Source organism: Talpa europaea (genome assembly GCF_964194135.1).
Source record: "Talpa europaea genome assembly, chromosome: 9".
Classification (NCBI taxonomy): Eukaryota; Metazoa; Chordata; class Mammalia; order Eulipotyphla; family Talpidae; genus Talpa; species Talpa europaea.
In genome coordinates this window covers 61,506,379-61,525,453 of record NC_140076.1, presented here as the reverse complement: position 1 = coordinate 61,525,453, position 19,075 = coordinate 61,506,379, and the positions used below count along the sequence as shown (strand labels likewise).

General features: G+C 42.8%; 1 pseudogene across 1 annotated transcript; it reads left to right on the top strand.

Moving 5' to 3' along the window:
- Positions 1-5,515: 5,515 nt before the first annotated feature.
- LOC311176713 (elongation factor 1-alpha 1-like) lies at positions 5,516-6,887 on the top strand (annotated as a pseudogene). The gene has a single exon. The product of its transcript is annotated as an elongation factor 1-alpha 1-like (transcript).
- The last annotated feature ends 12,188 nt before the right edge of the window (positions 6,888-19,075 follow it).

Genomic DNA, 19,075 nt, shown 5'->3' with positions numbered 1-19,075 from the left:
AGTAGGCCTCCCATTTCACCACTGGAATATGTGCAACAACTAGCTAGATTTTATGCACCTAGGAGTGACATATAAAACTTTTAGTCTTGGGGACTCCCTGTTGGTGCAAGGCGTTAAGATGCAACCCATGAAACTATCTGTAGCCACTGCAGCATGACTTCGATCCAGGGAGGTGACCCGGCCAGGGAGCTGACCCACATGGTGCAGACTATCTCGCCTGCTGCTCCGCTCAGCAGTGTATTTCAGTACATCTACCTGTTCTGCTCCCAACTCTGTCTCTGGTGAACACTCTCACCTGCCACACCTCTGGCCTGTACCCCAGTTCTTGTATGCATAAATCTTAAAAAAAAAAAAAAAAACAAGAAGACTTTCATTTTATTGGCCAAAGCAAATAAGAGGGCTATTTCTTTCTATATCAGAATTGGTCATATGTAACCATCCCACACAGAGGAGCACCAAAAATAAATACTCCTCAGAGAGGATCTACTGATGATGAGACTGTAATCTCCCACATCAGGTGTTATTAATTTGATTTTATAGATTAAAAGACAGGTTCAGGAAGTAAAGTAGACTGTTGAATTCACAAGCAAAAGTTAGTATCAGGTAAAACTTGAAGTGGACCCATAGCTCTGACCTTCAGTTCATCTGAATCCTGATGCTACCTCCTGTCCCTGCATCTCTTAGTGTCCTTTTATGTATATCAGAGCCCTGTGATCTCTTTGGAGCCTTTATATATTTGGGCAAAGAGAAGCCTCTGTTCTGTTTTAATAAGCATCATCAGTGATTCAGTGGCAGCTCCTGAAAGTGACCCTTTGCATTTGACCCTTTCTTCTTGCATAGTTTAATTTTGTATCTGTTTCAAAAGCAGAGGGAAATGTTCTTAACTTTTCAGAGCAAAACAAATAGCTCATGGTGAACGCACAAAAACAGAGTGTGACCCAGAAAGTACAAAATACGCATCCAGCAACATCAGCCTGTTCTTAGGGGAAAACAAACAAACAAAAAACCACCAACAGCATGGGGAAAGTAAAATAGGTGGCCCCATTCCAGAAAGCCAGCTGGTAAGTGGAACAGAAACAATGAGGTAAAAACAAGTTTGTGCTCCTTCACTGTGTCCCTAAAAGTTTATAATAGAAGTTGGCAATGAGACTGAGAAAATAGGTCATTGGAGTGAGGTGACAAGAAAAGAGAAACAGTGACAGGGATTTAATTTTGGTGATAAGTTTGCCAATCTGGCATTGACTCACAACAATTCTACCTTTTTTTTTTTTCATTAACTCATTTTTATTGATCCCTATCATGTTCCAGGTACTACTCTTGATATTGAACAAAATAAATACTGTTGCAGTCCTCAGTGGACCAGTTAACTATTGCTGTACATATAGCAACGCACCTCGAAACTTACTTGCTTCAAATAATAAGCATCCGTCTAGCTGACCATGGGTTAATAAATGTGTTGCTCCAAATCACAGTGCGGGTGGGGGGAAGAAGAAACGGAACAGATATACCTGAGCACTCATCCCCTGGGCCCTTCTCGTCCTCCTCGGGAGCTTCGCAAAAGCTGGCTCAGGAAGCTTGAATTAGTACATAGAGAAGAACAACTTGTCACCAGAAGTTCTGCATGCCCAGTCCTAACAAAGTTGCTTCCTACTGAGGACGCCATCCTCATTGCTTAGTTAGCTGCCCTGTCTGTGACTGTTTGGGGCGCTGTGAAATGGGTCTTTGGGAGTCCCTCCTTGGTGCGTGCAGGGCCCCCACATCTGATCTGAGTGTGTTTCTATGTGAACGCAGAATATCTTTTGTGCCCTGCTTCTTCTCTGCTTGTAGTCCTCAACCCCCTCCCAATTTTAAATTTGCACTGCAGCATGTGGGTGTCTATCTCTTTGCAGGACAGGTGGACAAAAGCCGTGTAGCTTTTCTTTCTTTTTTTAAGATTGATTTATTCATGCATACAACAATGTGGGTACAGGCCAGATGTGCGGGAGGGTGAGAGGACTCAACAGAGACAGAGTGGGGAACAGAACAGGCGGATTGAAGTACACTGCTGAGGGGAGCAGCGGGCGAGCCAGGAGAGGTCTGCTGCACCATGTGGGTAGCTTCCTGGCCACCCGGGGATCGAACTCGTGCTGCAGAGGCTGCGGACAACTTCACAGTGCTGTGCTTAACCCCTTGCGCCACCAGGGAGGCCCCCAAAATTTTACAAACCCTCCTGGAAGAGTGGCCCAGGCCCCAGCTGCCTGCCCTGCAGGGCTCAGGGAAACCCAGGCACCCCGCACCCAGGAGGGCCTGCCGGCACTGCGGCCCAGGGGAGAGTCTGTTCCCAGCCAAGGGTCCTTTTAGTCCTTCCCCAGCAGGAGGTGACTCCAGCAGCCCGGGAAGCTCGGGCAGCGTCGGCCTGGCAGAGCCGCGAGCCGAGGTCGCCGCCAGGTGGCGCCACTGAGAGCACCTGTGCCCCGGGCCTGCGGGGCCGCCGCGCTCCAGCTCGGTCTCCCGCGCGAGCTTCGGGCGCCAAGTCCACTGCGGCTGGGTTTGGTCGGAGTCGGGGCGCGGAGGAGCCCGAGGAGTTGGGGTTATCTGCCCGCGACCGCTCGCCAGCCCCGGCGCCGCTCTGCTGCTGCCCCAGGGTCGCAGCCCGGAGCGGCGCGGCGCGGCGGGCCCAGCGCGGGGTGCTGCTTCGGCCCCTGGGCGCGGTTTCGGGGGGCCCCCAGCGCCCCTCCTGCCCGGGGTGCACAGACAGCCCCGGGTCTCCAGCGCCAGGAGCCTGGGGGATCGTTTGCTCCTGCTGTGGCCTGGAGCGGGGCCCCGGGGCGCACAGGGAGGCGTGGCCGGGTGCGCACGGCTGTTCTCGGCTGGAGAGAACCCCCAGCCCCGTCAGCCTGGGGCTCGTCCCGCGGGTGCCCCGCACATCCTTTTTTTTTTTTTTTAATTTTATTTTTATATTCTCCATACAATTACAACCCCCTTATTTTGACCCCAACCCCTCCTTTCCCCGCTCCCCACCCCCCATAGAGTGTCTCTGGTTCATAGTTGTTTGTTGATTTGGATATTTTCTTTCTTATAGTTATTCTTTTTCCTGGTCCCTTATTTAAGTTTTCTAGATTCCTGCTATGAGTGAGACCATCCGGTATTTTTCTTTTTCTTTTTGGCTTATTTCGCTGAGCATGATCCCTTCCAGCGCCATCCATGTTGCAGCAAATTGCATGTGTTTATCTTTTTTGAATGCTGAGTAATATTCCATGGTGTGTATGTACCACATCTTCTTGATCCAGTCATCTATTTTTGGGCATTTGGGTTGTTTCCAAAGCTTAGCTATTGTAAATAGTGCTGCTATAAACATAGGGGTGCAGGTGTTGTTTGGAATTGATGTTTCTGTGTCCTTTGGGTAAATACCTAGGAGTGGAATTGCTGGATCATATGGAAGCTCTATGTTTAGTAGGTCCAGAAATCTCCACACAGCTGTCCATGGTGGTTGGACCAGTTTGCACTCCCACCAACAGTACAGGAGAGTTCCTTTTTCTCCACACCCTCGCCAACATTTGTTGTTGCTAGTTTTTTTAATATGTGCCATTCTCACTGGTGTAAGATGGTATCTCATGGTAGTTTTGATTTGCATTTCCCTGATGACAAGTGATATTGAACATTTTTTCATATGCCTGTTGGCCATTTGCATTTCCTCTTCAGAAAAGTTTCTTTTTAGCTCTTCTGCCCATTTTTTGACTGGATTATTTTCTTTGTTGAGTCTCATCAGCTCTTTGTAGATTTTTGTGATTACTCCTTTATCATTAGTGTTCGCACATCCTTTTCTTGAGCTTCACCTCAGTGTGACCTTCTGGTGGGCCTTCTGGGATCTCTGCCCCCAACACTGCGGCAGATACCCCCACAGCTGGAGGTGTGATGTGCGGCCCTAGTAACTGCTGCACTGGAGCCTCTGAAGTGTGGTCTGAAACTGCACAGCAAGCTGACAGGACGCCCGCAGTGGGCGTATATTGCATCTGCTTCACTTTTCTTTTCCTAATTCATTTGAAAAGATATTGTGAGTTGAATGGTTGCCCTAAAATAATGTCCAAGTCTGTTTCCTTGGACCCTGTGAATGTGACCTTATTTGGATAAAGGTCTTTGCAGATAAAGTCAAGGACTGCAAATGAGATCCTGGATTATCCAGGTGAACCGTAAATCCAAAGCCAAGAGTCTTTGTAAGAGACATAGAGACATTGTGAAGACAGAGGCAGGTTTGGGGTGATGGAACCACAAGTCAAGGACCACCTGGAGCCCTGCGGGCTGAAAGAGGCAAAGAACAGAGTCTCCCTTACTCCAGAAGGAGTCCAGCCCTGCCAACACCTATGGCCTCCAGAACAGCAAGAGAACACATTTCTGTGGCTGTGAGCTGCATGTAAGGTACACATAAGACTAAGGCTTTTGTTCTGCTGGGCTAGAGTTCCTCGATCCCAAATCCCCTTTGTCCCAAGTTAGGATGGGTCATATTGATCAAATTAACCAAAATAGTCATGGAGTCTACCTGGAAATACAGAGCAGTAAAACAAATAAAGCACATTCAGAGCATATTTGACATTCTGCCATCTCCTAATTAGTGTCAAATGGGATGTATCGGAAGATTAAATTGCTTTCAAAATCAGCAGATTGTATGTGCATTTTAGCAACTTTAGGTGTATTTCTTTACTTTGGCTCTAAATAAGCAGTTAATACTCATATATCCAACTGTTATTTGGTGTCAAGGAGTGAGATGTTAGATATCATTAGAGGCAGTTCGAAAAGCAGGTAAAGGATCTCAGTATTGAATAGAGGTACAAGGAATATAGGCAAGTAGCCATGTAAGCAGGATCAGGTGCGCTGTGGTTGGAAACCTCGGAAATGAAATCCACGGGAAGGGAGGTTCCGGGTCCTGCCCCACCCAGGGAAGGGTGGAGCTGGGCTGTGAGACGCCGGGAGACTAGGAAAGGAAGGACAGACGAGGACTCGGAGGAGACTTGGAGGAGGCCCTCGCAGCAAAGACGTGTGAAGAGGCTGGACTTGCTTCTCGGCCCTGGACTTGTCCCCAGGGCCAGGGGATATCAAAAGAGACACTCAGAGGCGGGTGAGAGACGGCGGGGAGGCCGGCAACGGCGGCCTTTGTCTTGTCTTGTATTTTGATTTTGCTCTTTTCCTTCCAGACTTGCGGGGCCCTTTCTACCCCTTCCCTATGGGTCCCCAGCAGAACCTTCCTTCGACTCGTAGCAAATATTTGGGTCTCAGCTGGCCCACTTTGGGCCAAACCTTTTGCTGGGCGTTTGCCCGCCAGGGGGGTCACTGTGGGTGTTTGTGGGGACACTATTTTAACTGTGTGTTGCTCTTCTCTCCAAGACCTTTCCCGGCTTCTCTTCGCTGCTTAGCGCCGCCCTCCCTTGGGGGGCAGGGAACACGGCACCTGCCGTTCCTGCAGCTATTCACTGTGACAGTTAAGACTTTGAAAACCCCTCCGGACTTTTCCGCACGGGTTTGCCGCCAGAACACAGATGTCATGAGAGTCACCGATACGGGACAGGAAAAGACTCGCATGGACATCGTAGTCCTTGGACACATTGAATCCGGCGAGTCTAGCACCACAGGCACCTGACCTACGCCTGTGGTGGGATCCACAAAAGAACCAGTGAGGAATTTGAGGAGGAGGCTGCTGAGGTGGAAAAGGGCTCCTTCAAGCAGGCCTGGTCTTGGATAAGCTGAGAGCTGAGCATCAGCGTGGCATCCCCTCGACGTCTCCCCGTGGACATCCGAAACCTGCAGGTGCTATGTGACGCCCCAGGACACAGACACTTTATAAAACCATGGTCACAGGCACATCTCAGGCTGACTGCGCTGTCCTGATCGCCGCTGCTGGTGTTGAATGTGAAGCTGCGACTTCCAAGAACGGGCGGCCCGTGAGTGTGCCCTTCTGGCTTACACACCGGGGGTAAACAGCTAATTGTTGGTGTTAGTAAAAGGATTTCACTGAGCCACCCTGCAGGCACAAAAGATGTGAGGACATCGTTAAAGGAGTCAGTTCCTACAATAAGAAAATTGGCTGTAACTCTGACACAGTAGCATTTGTGCGAATTTCTGGTCGGAATGGAGATAACACGCTGGAGCTAAGTGCTAATGCACCTTGGTGCAAGGGATGGAAAGACACTCGTGCAGAGGGCAGTGCCCACGGGACCTGCTGCCTGGAGCTCTGGATTGCATCTTGCCACCATCCTGCCACCATCCTGCCGCCATCCTGCCGCTATCGTGCCAAGACCTGCACCTGCCCCTCCAGGATGTTTACAAAATTGGTGGTATCAGGACTGTGTCTGTGGGCCGAGTTGAAACATGTTCTCAAACCTGGTATGCTGGTCACCTTTGCTCCAGCCAGTGTGATAACTGAAGCACAATCTGTGGAAATGCACCAGGAAGGTTTGAGTGAAGTTCTTCCTGGGACAATGTGGGCTTCGATGTCAAGAACATGCCTGACAAAGATATCTGTCATGGCAGCATGGCTGGTGACAGCAAAAATGACCCTCCGATGGAAGCTGCTGCTTCGCAGCTCAAGTTGTTGTACTGAGCCATCCTGGCCAAGTGCCAGAGATGCACCTGTGCTGGATTGTCACCTATTGCTTGCAAGTTTGCTGAGCTGAAGAAGATGGTCATTCTGGGAAAAAGTTGGAAGATAGCCCCAAGTTCTTGAAATCTGGTGATGCTGCCATAGTTGATATGGTTCCTGGCAAGCGCACTGGATTGAGAACTTCTCTGACTCCCCGCCTCTGGGCCATCTTGCTGTTCATGACGAGGTAGATGGTTGCTGTGGGTGTCATCAAAGCAGTAGACAAGAAGGCAGCTGGAGCTGGCAAGGTCTCCAGATCTGCCCAAAAGCTAAATGAGTATCACCCCCATCACCTGCCTCCTGGTCTTAGTGGTCTCAGAACTGTGGGTTTTTTTAAAGATTGTATTTATTTAATTTTGCATACAAGAACTAGAGTGTAGGCCTGAGGTATGGGGTAAGAGGATTCACCAGAGACAGAGTGGGGAGCAGTACAGACAGCCTGACTGAAATACACTGCTGAAGAGAGCAGCGGGAAAGACAGGAGAGGTCTGCTGCACCATGTGGGTCAACTCCCTGGCAGGGGATCTAACTCAGGCTGTTGCAGAGGCCATCATGTTGGTAACACTGAGACTTAACCCCTAGGCCTCCAGGGAGGCCTCAGTACTGTTTATCTCAACTGGCCATTTAAGTTTAATAGGAAAAAACTGGTTAATGATAACAAGGCATCCTAAAATCTTCAGAAAGAAAGGAGTATGTTTGTGAACCTTTTTGTTTCTTTTTGTGGTGGTTTTAAGTTACTAGTTTTTTAAATCAATGCTTCTTAATGGAAACAACTTGACCAAAACCTGCCATAGAATTCTGAGACCCATTAAAACAGTTTAATGAGAACCTGTGTCTTCTTTTGATCAACACCGCACTATTTTTTTTTTAAAGATTTATTTATTTGTTTATACAAGCACTGGGTACAGTCAGAAGCGCGGGAGGGTGAGAGGCTTCACCAGAGTCAGAGCGGGGAACAGAACTGGCAGACTGACAAAATACACTGCTGAGGGGAGCAGCGGGCGGCAGGAGAGGTCTGCACACCATGTGGGACCCTCGCCAGTGGCCGGGGATTGAACTGGCGCTGCAGAAGCTGCAGGCAGCTTGGCAGCCCAGCGCTCAACCACTGCGCCACCAGGGGAGGTCCAACACCGCACTATTGTACTAAGATTTCAGTAAGAGTTACTCTGAGTTCTGATGTCACATCCTGGATGGGAATTTGATTTTTTTCTCCAGAAATATTGAGTAAATTTGTTGGTATAATGTCCACTTTTAGCTTCCCAGTTACTATGATGTACATCCTCACAAATACTGAAATAGTTTATAAAGGACCTACAGTGAGGCATAAGTACTATCAATTAAATCCAAGTCATAGGAAAAATAAAACATACTGGAAGTTAAAATAAAACACTGCAGAGAAAATGTTTTACATGAGTTCCCCCCCACCGCCGGAGGGTGGGGGTTTCTAATCACTTGGGGTTATGAAGAGATCGGTCAGTTCACCCAGACGTCTATCCTAGTTACTTGGGGTCTGAAACAGTGAATTCACAGAACCACTCTCCTAGTCATTTGGGGTCATGAAGCGGTCAATCTTAATTACTTGGGGTCACGGAGAGGTCAGTGAGTTCACCAAGGGGTCAAACCTAGTTTTTTGGGATCTGAGGCATAGAGCAGTGTTATCACTAGGGGTCATGAAAAGGTCAATCTTAATTACTCAGGGGTCATGAAGAGGTCAGTGAGTTCACCAAGAGGTCAATCCTAATTGCTTGGGTTCACGAAGAGGTCAATGAGTTTAGTGACAAGATGAGTGAGTTCACAGACCAGGTCTCTCCTAGTCACTTGTTTTTTAAAGATTATTTATGCATACAAGAATTGGGGTACAGGCCCGAGGTGCGGGGGGGGGGGGGGAGAAGGGTTCACCAGAGTGGGGAGCAGAACAGGCAGATTGACTGAAAACACTGCTGAGGGGAGCAGCGGGCGAGACACGAGAGGTCTGCTGCTTGTGGGTTGCTCCCAGGCCTAATGGGGATCGAACTCGCTCTGAAGAGGCTGTGGATAGCTTCACGAGCTGCGTTTAACCCCTTGCGCCACCAGGGGGCGCTTTCTGAGTCACTTGTCATGAAGAGGTCAGTGAGTTCGCGGAGATAGGGAGGTCTCATTGGCTGAACTTATACTTAGCCTATATTGGCCTTATTTGTTCTCTAGGGAAATCTCTAATTAGCTTTTTTTTTTCCTCCTGGGAGATTTAAAATAACTCATTCAGGAGAAGAGGCGAATGTAAAAATACATTATTGTAGAATACCTTTGTGACATGTATTGGTTATATTCTTTTATTTTAAAGGAAAACCATACATAATTGCATATTGAAATGACTGAAATGCTATCTCTTAGATTTCTAACAATGACAAAACTTGTACTTTATATTTATTATTAGAACAGGCAACTACTTACAATGTGTTTAACATCAATGACATCATGATAGGACTACAAATATCAGGAAGTAGTTTAATGTTTGTCTTAAATCCCACTAAGCTAAAATGCTGGTTAGTAGTGTTTGAAAAACAAAAAATAGTATTTGCAGAAATACTAATTTAAAATTATGGGTATCTAACAGATTATAGATAAGAACTTCAAATTCTTGTTTTAAGTGAAAGTTTTAATGAATTTGTAAGTCTAGAGACCTAGCTTTTATGACTTAAGTAACTTTATCAGGTTGGGCCATGTAATTTTAAAATAAAAATTAAAATTGATTGTCTTTAATATTAAAGATGGCTATTTAAATAAGATACAAAATTTATTTCTGAATCATTCAACATCATTCTTCTCTTTGTATTAGAAGCATAAACCAGTAGATGGTATAAAAACTTGGTATTGAATTTTATCTTGATGTAAACACTATAATGGGATAAACATACTGTTTATACAATCTTTAGTCTCCATGTTTTAAGAACAAATGTCTGACTGGATTCCATCAATTTAAAGAATTATATATATTTGGTTTTGGATATAGTTTATGGTAAAATACATACAAAATATATACTTAGATTTAGTATAGTTTAGTAGTGCTAATTAAGTATATTTACCGAGTTGTGTAACCAATCTCAGAACTTTTTCATCTGCAAAGCTGTATGCACTAAACTACTCACTTGCCCTTCCTCTCAACTGGCAACCACCATTCTATTTTCTGCTTCAATGAACTCAACTATTCTAAATATTTCATAAATGTAAGCTTTTGCTGTTTTGTGATTAGCTTATTTCACTTACAATAATGTCCTCAGGTTTCATGTGTCCTCAGGTAGCATGTGTCAGAATCTCCTTTTTAAAGACTAAATAATATTCCATTGTATGTGTATACCATTTATCTGTCAATGGACATCTGTATATCTTCCACATTTTGGCTCTTGTGAATAATGTTTGTGTGAATGTATACATACAAATATCTGCTTGACTCTGTTTTCATTTGTGAAATGAACTGCTGTATCATATTGTGATATTATTTCTAAGTATTTGAGAAACTATTATACTATTTTTCATAATGGCTATAGGTAACACACTTTTAAAAAATGAATTATCCAATTTTATTCATTCTCTTATGTTTCCAACTAGATTGTGATCTAATGCTTTAGATGGAGCTTAGTTATGAAACTGAAATTATAGACATTGTAAAACATGTTTATTAGGTTTGCTGAACTTTGCTACATGTCCACTTTCATTGAATTATTTTTCTCCAAGTTTTACTGTGTCCACTTTTTTGGGCCCATTATTTTCTTTAAAAAAAAATTGATCTGATGTTTGCAATTATCAGAAAACAGTTGAAATGTGACCATGCCACATTTCTATTTTTGTGAGAAGTCTTTCAATATTCACTTGTTGGCTGTTATCACAAGTGGAGCCACATTTTCTATTAAAACATCCTTATTTTTTGTTGTTTCTTTGTAGGTGCTTCGGAAATGTATTTTTTTACAACCATATATAAATTGGTATCAGTTGTCTCCTTGATGTTAGTAAGATCCAAGAACCTCTCTTTAATTACTTAATACATCATGCATTTTGCTATTTGTAACATACAGTGTTGTTTTACTGCCCACAGTTTTCTCATTATACACTAGAGAAATATTTTTAAAAACATTGTTTCATGACAATTGGCAACATTTCAGTCTCTACTATTTCACTACTTCTATGAATTTATTTTTTGATCAATGTGTGGTTATATAATTGGAATATTTTTTCCTTTATTTTTATTTTCTATTTTTAATTATTTAAAAAAAATCCATCATCAGGTTTCACTTACAGGTGGAATATAGAGAGAATGAACAAAGGGTCAGGAAAAAGACAAAACTTGCAGAGCTGACCATAGATCTGAGGCATCCAGCAGGAAGGGGAGCAGTAGGAGTGAAAACAGGGGCAGGAGGAGCAAAAGGGACTGTGGGGACAGGTCTGTGATGGCAGGAGCACAACCGGGACTACACCTGAGGGGAGAAATCAAACACAGTACAAAAATTAACAATGTGAGAAAATATAAAAAGAAAAAAATTCCATCGTCATTGACCAGACCCTGTCCACCCTTACACCCCACCACCCTCCCTCTGTTTTCCTCTGATAACCTCAGTTCTGTTGACAGCCACTCATTTTTTTGTTAGATTTTGTTCATTGATCTGTTTTGTCTCCTTATGTTGCACATTTAGGTAAAATCATTGATTATGTATCTTTCACTTGCTGATTCATTTTGCTTTGCATAATCCCTTGAGTTCCTTCCACTTGCTGAAAATAGCAAAATCTCATATTTTTTACAGAGTCACAGTATTCTATTGTATACATACATCTCTATCCACATACCTGCCAGTGGACACTTAGGTTGTTTCCATATCTTAGCAACTGTAAATAATGCTACAATAAGCATTTTGGTGCATGTAACTCTGCAAATTAATGAATTCATATTTTTGTGGATACTCAGCAATGGGACTGGTCTATCATGAAGAGGTTTTATCTTTTTTTTTTTTTTGAGGAAGTGACATATATTCCAAAATGGTCCCACCATGTTTCATGTCTACCAACAGTGTATGAGATTCCTTTTTCTCTACATCCTTGTCAACACTTATTGTTAATAGTGTTTTTGATGTCACAAGTGTGAGGTGCTGTCTCATTGTAGTTTTGATTTGCATGTCCCTAGTAATAAGGGATGATGAGAATTTTCTCATGTTCTTGTTGGCCATCTGTATGTCCTCTTTGGAGAACTATCTATTCAGATCTTCTGTCCATGTAAAATTTTTTTATTGAGTGGTTCTTTACATACAATGACTATTAACCTTTATCAAATGCATGATATAGAAATAATCTCTCCCATTCAGTAGTCTTCTTTATGTGTGTTGATTATTAGTTGTGGGTTTATAGCATGACTTAATTACCCTTTTAAAAGCTAAGCTTTAGAAACAGCCCAAATGCCCAAAAATAGATGACTGGATTAAGAAGATGTGGTACATATATACCATGGAATATTACTCAGCATTCAAAAAAGATAAACACATGCAATTTGCAGCAACATGGATGGCGCTGGAAGGGATCATGCTCAGCGAAATAAGCCAAAAAGAAAAAGAAAAATACCAGATGGTCTCACTCATAGCAGGAATCTAGAAAACTTAAATAAGGGACCAGAAAAATGAATAACTATAAGAAAGCGAAAATCAAAATCAACAAAAAACTATGAACCAGAGACACTTTTTGTGGGGTGAGGGGCGGGAGGGGAGGGATTGGGGTCAGAATGGGGGGGTTGCAATTGTATGGGGAATATAAAAATAAAATTTATTATTAAAAAAAAAAATAAAGATGACAAATTTCAATTATACATAGAAACAAGTTGTGGGAACTTTCTGAGATCCAAAGATCAAAACCAACTTGGCAAAAAATCTTGGTCTATTCAATGTGGAAAAAAAAAAAAAAAGCCCTCTCTCCAAATACAGTCACATTTTGAGTTTAGGCATTTGAAGCATTACAGCTTCAACTCATGATCTTGGAGGAGCACATAATTATGTGTGTGTGTGTGTGTGTATGTTACAATGCCCTATATTATAAATAACTTTTGTTCTCAAAACAAGATGATCTATAAAATATTTGACCTATTTGTCCTAAGAACGATAGATGAAAAAACAATCTTTCTACAAAAAAAGGGAAAATGAAGTTATAAATTAATATATTCCTCTCTGAAATAGCTCAGAGGAGTAGTTTACATGTAAAACGTATATATATATAGTATTAGCAGACCCTCAATACACAATACAAAATTATCTAAATATAAGTCATTTGCTAGAAGATAAAATTTAAAAAGAAAATGAACAATTTTAGTAAAACAATGCATCATTCTCATAAAGGAAAATCCTGTATACCTCTGTAGTACAATTCTGAAATGCTACTATGTTCTAAAGTATAACCTTTAATATTGCTGGATAAAATTGTATTAGTTTCATCAATTTTTGCCTTGTGATTTTACATATGATTATGGTTACTATATGTGAGTCATAAAAATCCAGTGTTTTCCAAGCAGTCCAATTGCCTGTCAGCTGCAAGAGGCAGAATTAATGAGAAACTTACGTTATAGTCTAAAGAACAGTGGCTGGGATCTGTTTTAATAATTCCTGGGAAACATACATAGAACACGATTCTTTGTGGCTAGTCTTATATCCTCCCTCGGCTCTAAAAATTTCTACTTACTGAGTTGGACAAACACAAATCAAGGACTTAGCAATCACTTTATACATCACTGATCACCAGTAAAAGAATGGAGGGCATTTTGCTACCTGTTTTCCAATCTCCCTTCAAGTCCTGTAGGGCCACTTAGCACTGGGCATAGGGGAGGGGCCTGGAAATGGGGCATCTAGATGGATCCTGTCCCTGGCACTGTGCCCAGTAAGTGGGGCTATGGGCACTCTTTTATGTCTGGTGCTGTCCTCCTGATATAGGAGCAAGATAAGTGTGATTCTTCCAGGTGTGTCGTACCCCTTGGATCTTCCCCCTCCCCCACCAATTCATCCACTGGATAAATGGAGAGATCCCAGAAGGTAGAGAAGAGGACAGAGCTGTAAGATATTCCTGGATCTTGGAAATTCTGTATAGGCCACCTCCAATCACTAGTTCTATTAAGTAAATTAGGAAAAATTCTGTTGTGATAACTCAAATATTTTCAGATTCATGGTTAACCTTAGTTAATCTAACCTAACCACTCACTCAAAATGAGAATTAGCTTATTAGGAAAAACCACCTACTAATCTAAAACAATGGTCTACCTGGGAGGAGCAGAAGAATCTATTGAGGATGTATGCAATACTTAAAATTTTTTCTTTATGATACATTAAGTTGAAAGGAAGGAAAACTTGTCATAGGACTTACTGATAGTGTACACTTGTTAAATAAATTTATATACTTTGTTTGGAATAAAAATGAAAAAGAGTTTTGGTAAACTAGTGTAGTAATATATATATTCTTACTTTTACCATAGCAATAATATAGTCGAAAGGAAGGTCTCTGCTCCATGACTTCAAACTTGGCCATATCACTTGCTTTGGACAATGGGATGTTAATCAAAACAAGATGATTAAAGTGTGCTTGTGTGGTTGGACTTGTCCTCTTATCTTTTGTCACATACTCTATTCCCAAACAAAATCCTAAAGCAAGACATCCTGAAGTCAGGTCCTTCTGATGGGTGGATCTTTACAGACAAAGGACTGGCCCTGGGCTGCTAAGTTCTTTTTAACTGGAGAAGCAAAACTGCTTGGGGAGAACATGTTAGTCTTGGTATTGTAGCAAAAGAGATAATGCTGTCTGATTTTACCAGTCATGCTAGAAAATAGAAAGTGGTTAGTCTTGGTTAACACTCATGGTTAGCCATGAGCAGAAAGAATGCAGGACTAGTTTGGGGTTGCATTTTAGCCTCTGGAGGCCCCCAGGTTTCAAAGTAGTGGTTGCACAACACTGTGAATGTACTTACTGCCACCAAACTGTGCACATAAAAATAGTTAACTTATGCCTCTCTATACACAATGAACTGGAAGAAGAAGAAATTAAGAAAGCCATCCCAGTTATAGTCTCACCACTCCCCCCCCAAAAAAAAAAAAATTACCAGGGAATAAACTTAACAAAGGAGGTGAAGAAACTTTTCAAAGAAAAGTATAAAACATTGGTAAAAGAAATAGAAGAAGACACAAAGAAATGGAAAGATATAACCTGCTCATGGATTGGAAGATTATTCAACATTGTCAGAATGGCTGTCCTACCAAAGCAATTTATAGATTCAATGCAATCCCAATAAAGATTCCAGTGGCATTCTTTAAAGAAATAGGACAAATATTACTGAAATTCATATGGAACCACAAAAAAACCTAGAATAGTCAAATCTCTCTTGACTTAAAAACGGATATATATCACAATTCCAGATTTCAGACTATTCTATAAATCCATAATAATTAGAACAACAAGATACTGGAAATAAACCTGACACACAAGCCAATGGAATAGAATTGAGAGCCCAGAAATAAAACCACACATTTGTGAACAACTAATAAACAACAAGGAACAAAGCATATACTCTGGAACAAGGAAAATCTCTTCAATAAATAGTGATGGAAAATTGGACTGCCACATGTACAAGAATGAAACGACGATTATCTCACACCAGACACAAAAATCAACTCAAAATGGATAAAAGACTTGGACGTAAGCCCAACTCCCCTGCCTTTAAAGGAAGGCTGGAAAATGTTATAGAACATTTTGGGTCATTAAGATGTGCAAATTGTTACATCCCTCCTCCAAAAAAGAGGCATGGAGTTGAAGTTAGTATTTTCTTTTATTCTCCTCTCCTATTCCCAGGAAAAATTCAGGTTTTGTGCTCAGTGAAGAGCTGCCCATCAGACTCTGGGGCCAGAGAAGGGTGGGGCATATTAACAGTGCTGTGTCTAGCTAAAATAACTCCACAGGACTCAGCAGGCCAGGAAAAAGAAAGTATTCCAAAGCAGCCTGCCTATTTTATCAAGTTAGAGTCACCAGATAGGAAATCCAATTGGCAATAAACACATGAGAAGATGGCCGGAAACCAAAGAAACACAATCAAAACAAGTTTTTTTTCTAAGAATACCATGAAGAGGAAATTTATCTCCCCCAACTCTCCAAACCCTAGAACTTCCAAGTGTTTCCTGCCCATCCTGACTGGCTCATCTCCTCCTTGTCCCCACTCCCCCAAAGTTGCCCAGTATGGCTTCCATAAATCATAAATCATAACTCCACTCTGCACTGATTAAAAAGTCTCCCTCTGCTCACTCCCTTTTGATGTCTGCCCAGGCCATGTTTGCTGCAGTATCAGCATTTGAACACTGCTTTTCTTCTCGACTAGGGCTTCAGAACAGAATAGAATTCAAGCATCAGAACTTGGATAGGAAAGAAACCACATTTATTTTTCACTTATCTGACCAGAAATTAGCATTGGAGTCAGTTGTTAAAATAAATTTAAGATATGAGATATCTTAGAATATGCAGGATATTTAGACTTGTGTGCTTCTTAAACTATAATTGATCAAGATTGAGAGGCAGGGCTCAATTACTTTTAAATTTTGAGTGAGTGTAAAACTGTGTTTCCTGATACCTACAACTGTAATGTGAAATAAAATACTTGTGATTTCTAGTAGGACAGAGTGGTGGGTTCTGCTCATAACATCAGACCAAAGGGCCAGGTGGATCCCCCACAAGATTGTCTGCCCCAGGACTCATTCCTCCAGTTTGAAAGTCAGATCTTCTGATTCACTTTGACAATAATCAAACCATATGGGAAGGGGAAGGTGGGGGTGGGGTTCAAAACAGGAAGAGCACAAGGGACCATGGTGATGGGTCACGGGTGCTGTGGTAGCGGGAGAATTACTGGGACTACACCTGGGGGGAGAAATCAAAAACTGTACAAAAATGAACAATAATGTAAGAAAATAAGTAAACAAATTAATTATGAAAAAATAAAAATACTCAAGCATGCGCACACACACTCACTTATTCACCCACTCAGCACCACTGCAGCACCCACCCACTCAGTAACCAATGCTTAACTGCTTACCCTGGAGGGTCCTTCCCCTGGATGATGGTGCTCTCTGCAAAGCAGGACTTTTCCTCCTGTACAGAAGTCTTTAGTGCACAGAATTCAAGCCAAATCCACGGTAGAAAAAAGCCTGTGTACAGTAAATATGTAAAAAATGACCCCATTTTATAAGCAGGAAAAGAAAAGGTAGTTCTTTAAACTACGTGTTTGCTTGTGTGTATATGATCGTACCAATAAATATGAAAAGACACATGGAATTATTAACAGAGTCTGGGAGTGGACATCGGGAGGACTGCAGAGAAGAGAAAGCTCTAGAACTGCCACTGAGAAGGTGATGAAAGGAACAGGGGAAGAGGGAGGCTTCTTTGTGCTAGTTGGGGTCCATTTCCTAAAACATTTTAGTAGTGAATATGTATTCCCTTTGAAAAATGCCAACAATTTTTCCAACAATCAAGAAAGCACCGGGAAAATGATCACTTCCCAAACTAGTTACCAGTCCATGTAAACATTCTAAACAAATAGGTTGGAGCAGAAGTTCAAGGCCCACATCTAGGAAATAGGGGACAGGCTGAAAGCACAGGTCCATCAAGTTCCAATGCCCTCACTTATTCTGTTAGGGGGAAAAGGATGTCCCAAAGCAAATTCCATATAGGCTTTGTGGACTCCACCCCCACCCCAGGTCAAAGCCAAAGACACTGGGAACTCCAAATCCCATCACCACCAAAGGGAAGGTGGCTGGGACCTGAGGGTGGGGTTAAGCAGCCAGGTGGATACAAAAGGCAGACACGTGGGCTTTGGGGGGCTCTCTCCATTTTGGGCTCTCGGCCAGCTTGCAGCGTCCGGTCAGCTCTGAGAGTGACTTTGGGTTTCCAGGTCGTCGGATCGGGTAGGACGCATTAAAGACTTTATTTCCCTATTTTCTCCCTGAGTTGTACCTTTTCCGTATTTTCTTTTTCTCTTGTAAATAAACCTTTTATTAACCCTTTTGCGTGTGTCTGTAGTAGAGTATTCATAAGTCCCTTTAAAGCGCGCGGGTGAGGACCCACAGCCAGGAACCCGTTTAATATCGGGGCTGCTCTATAACAGCTTGGCGCCCAACGTGATTTGCAATTTCACCCGTGGTTGACCAGCCCAAAGTAATTTTTCTTGCGTTGGTCACCATAAAAGCGCATTAGGTCTGCAGGACTCGCAGTGAAACTCTTTGTTTCACGTCTTGAAAAGTTTTTTTTTCCCCCCGCGCATACGGCCGTTGTGGGTGTGGTTTTGACCCAAACGCGGCCTCAACCATGAACTTCAGCAGTTTAATCCCTAACTTGAGTTCTTTCAGTTTTTTTCCGGCCTTGAATTTAAGTAGCCTTTTTCCATTAAATATTACCACCAGTTTGATAAGTGTAAATAATTGGATTAGACCTAGCTTATGGCACGTGATTTTAATTCTGTATACATATATGAATGGTTTACAAGCCATCCCTTTGCAGTCTGTGCTTCTAGGTGTTTTTTTGGTAATGTGCATAGGCGCCATGTGCTACATTTTTGTTTCTATGAGAAGTAGTGGTTGTACTTCACATACTGAGAATGTGCTGCAACAAATTCAAGCTCTTAACTTAGCGATGAAACAACAAAATCAGGCTTTTGAGTCAGCTTTTCAAAGCGTGCAGCATCAAGTGCAACGACAAAATCAGACTTTTGAGTCAGCTTTGCAACGACAAAATCAGACTTTTGAGTCAGCTTTTCAAAGCATGCAGGATCAAGTGCAACGACAAAATCAGGCTTTTGATTCAGCTATTGGCAGTGTGAGGGACGAAAATCGTAACGTTTTTGAGTCCGCCTTTAAAAGTGTGCAGGACCAGATACAGGCCGCCCTCCATGAATGGGATATGACGCAGAAAAAGGCTAGCATAATGGTGCAGAGAAGAGATAAATGTTCTCCTTCCCATGAGGACTGCAGAAAGGCAGATATAGAAGAAGAGGAAGAGATTCATATGCTAAATAACTTAAACTCATCGGGACAAAGGCCTTCTCCACGTGAAGAGGCCCCTCCCGCACAGATTCCTGAGGCTTCAGGACAAGGGCCTTAGCCAGGTGACCAGGCCCCTCCTGAGGCCCCTCCCGTACAGATTCCTGAGGCTTCACAGCCTCCATTGCCCTCCAGGGAGGTAGTTATCATGGCGTCTCCTCCCCACACTAGGAGCGGCACCCATTTTGGCAGGAACGATCGCCCTGAGGCAGGACAGTTTCCTCTTCGCCAGCTGCCGATAGGTGGCGTTAATGCAGAGGGGAAACCTGCTGGGTACTTTTGGTCACACCATCCTTTTAGCACCGGGGACCTCCTAACTTGGAGGAACTCTGTTCCCTCGTACCGGCAGGCTCCTAAGAGGATGGCGAACTTGTTTGCCTCCGTTTTTCTCTCCCACCGCCCT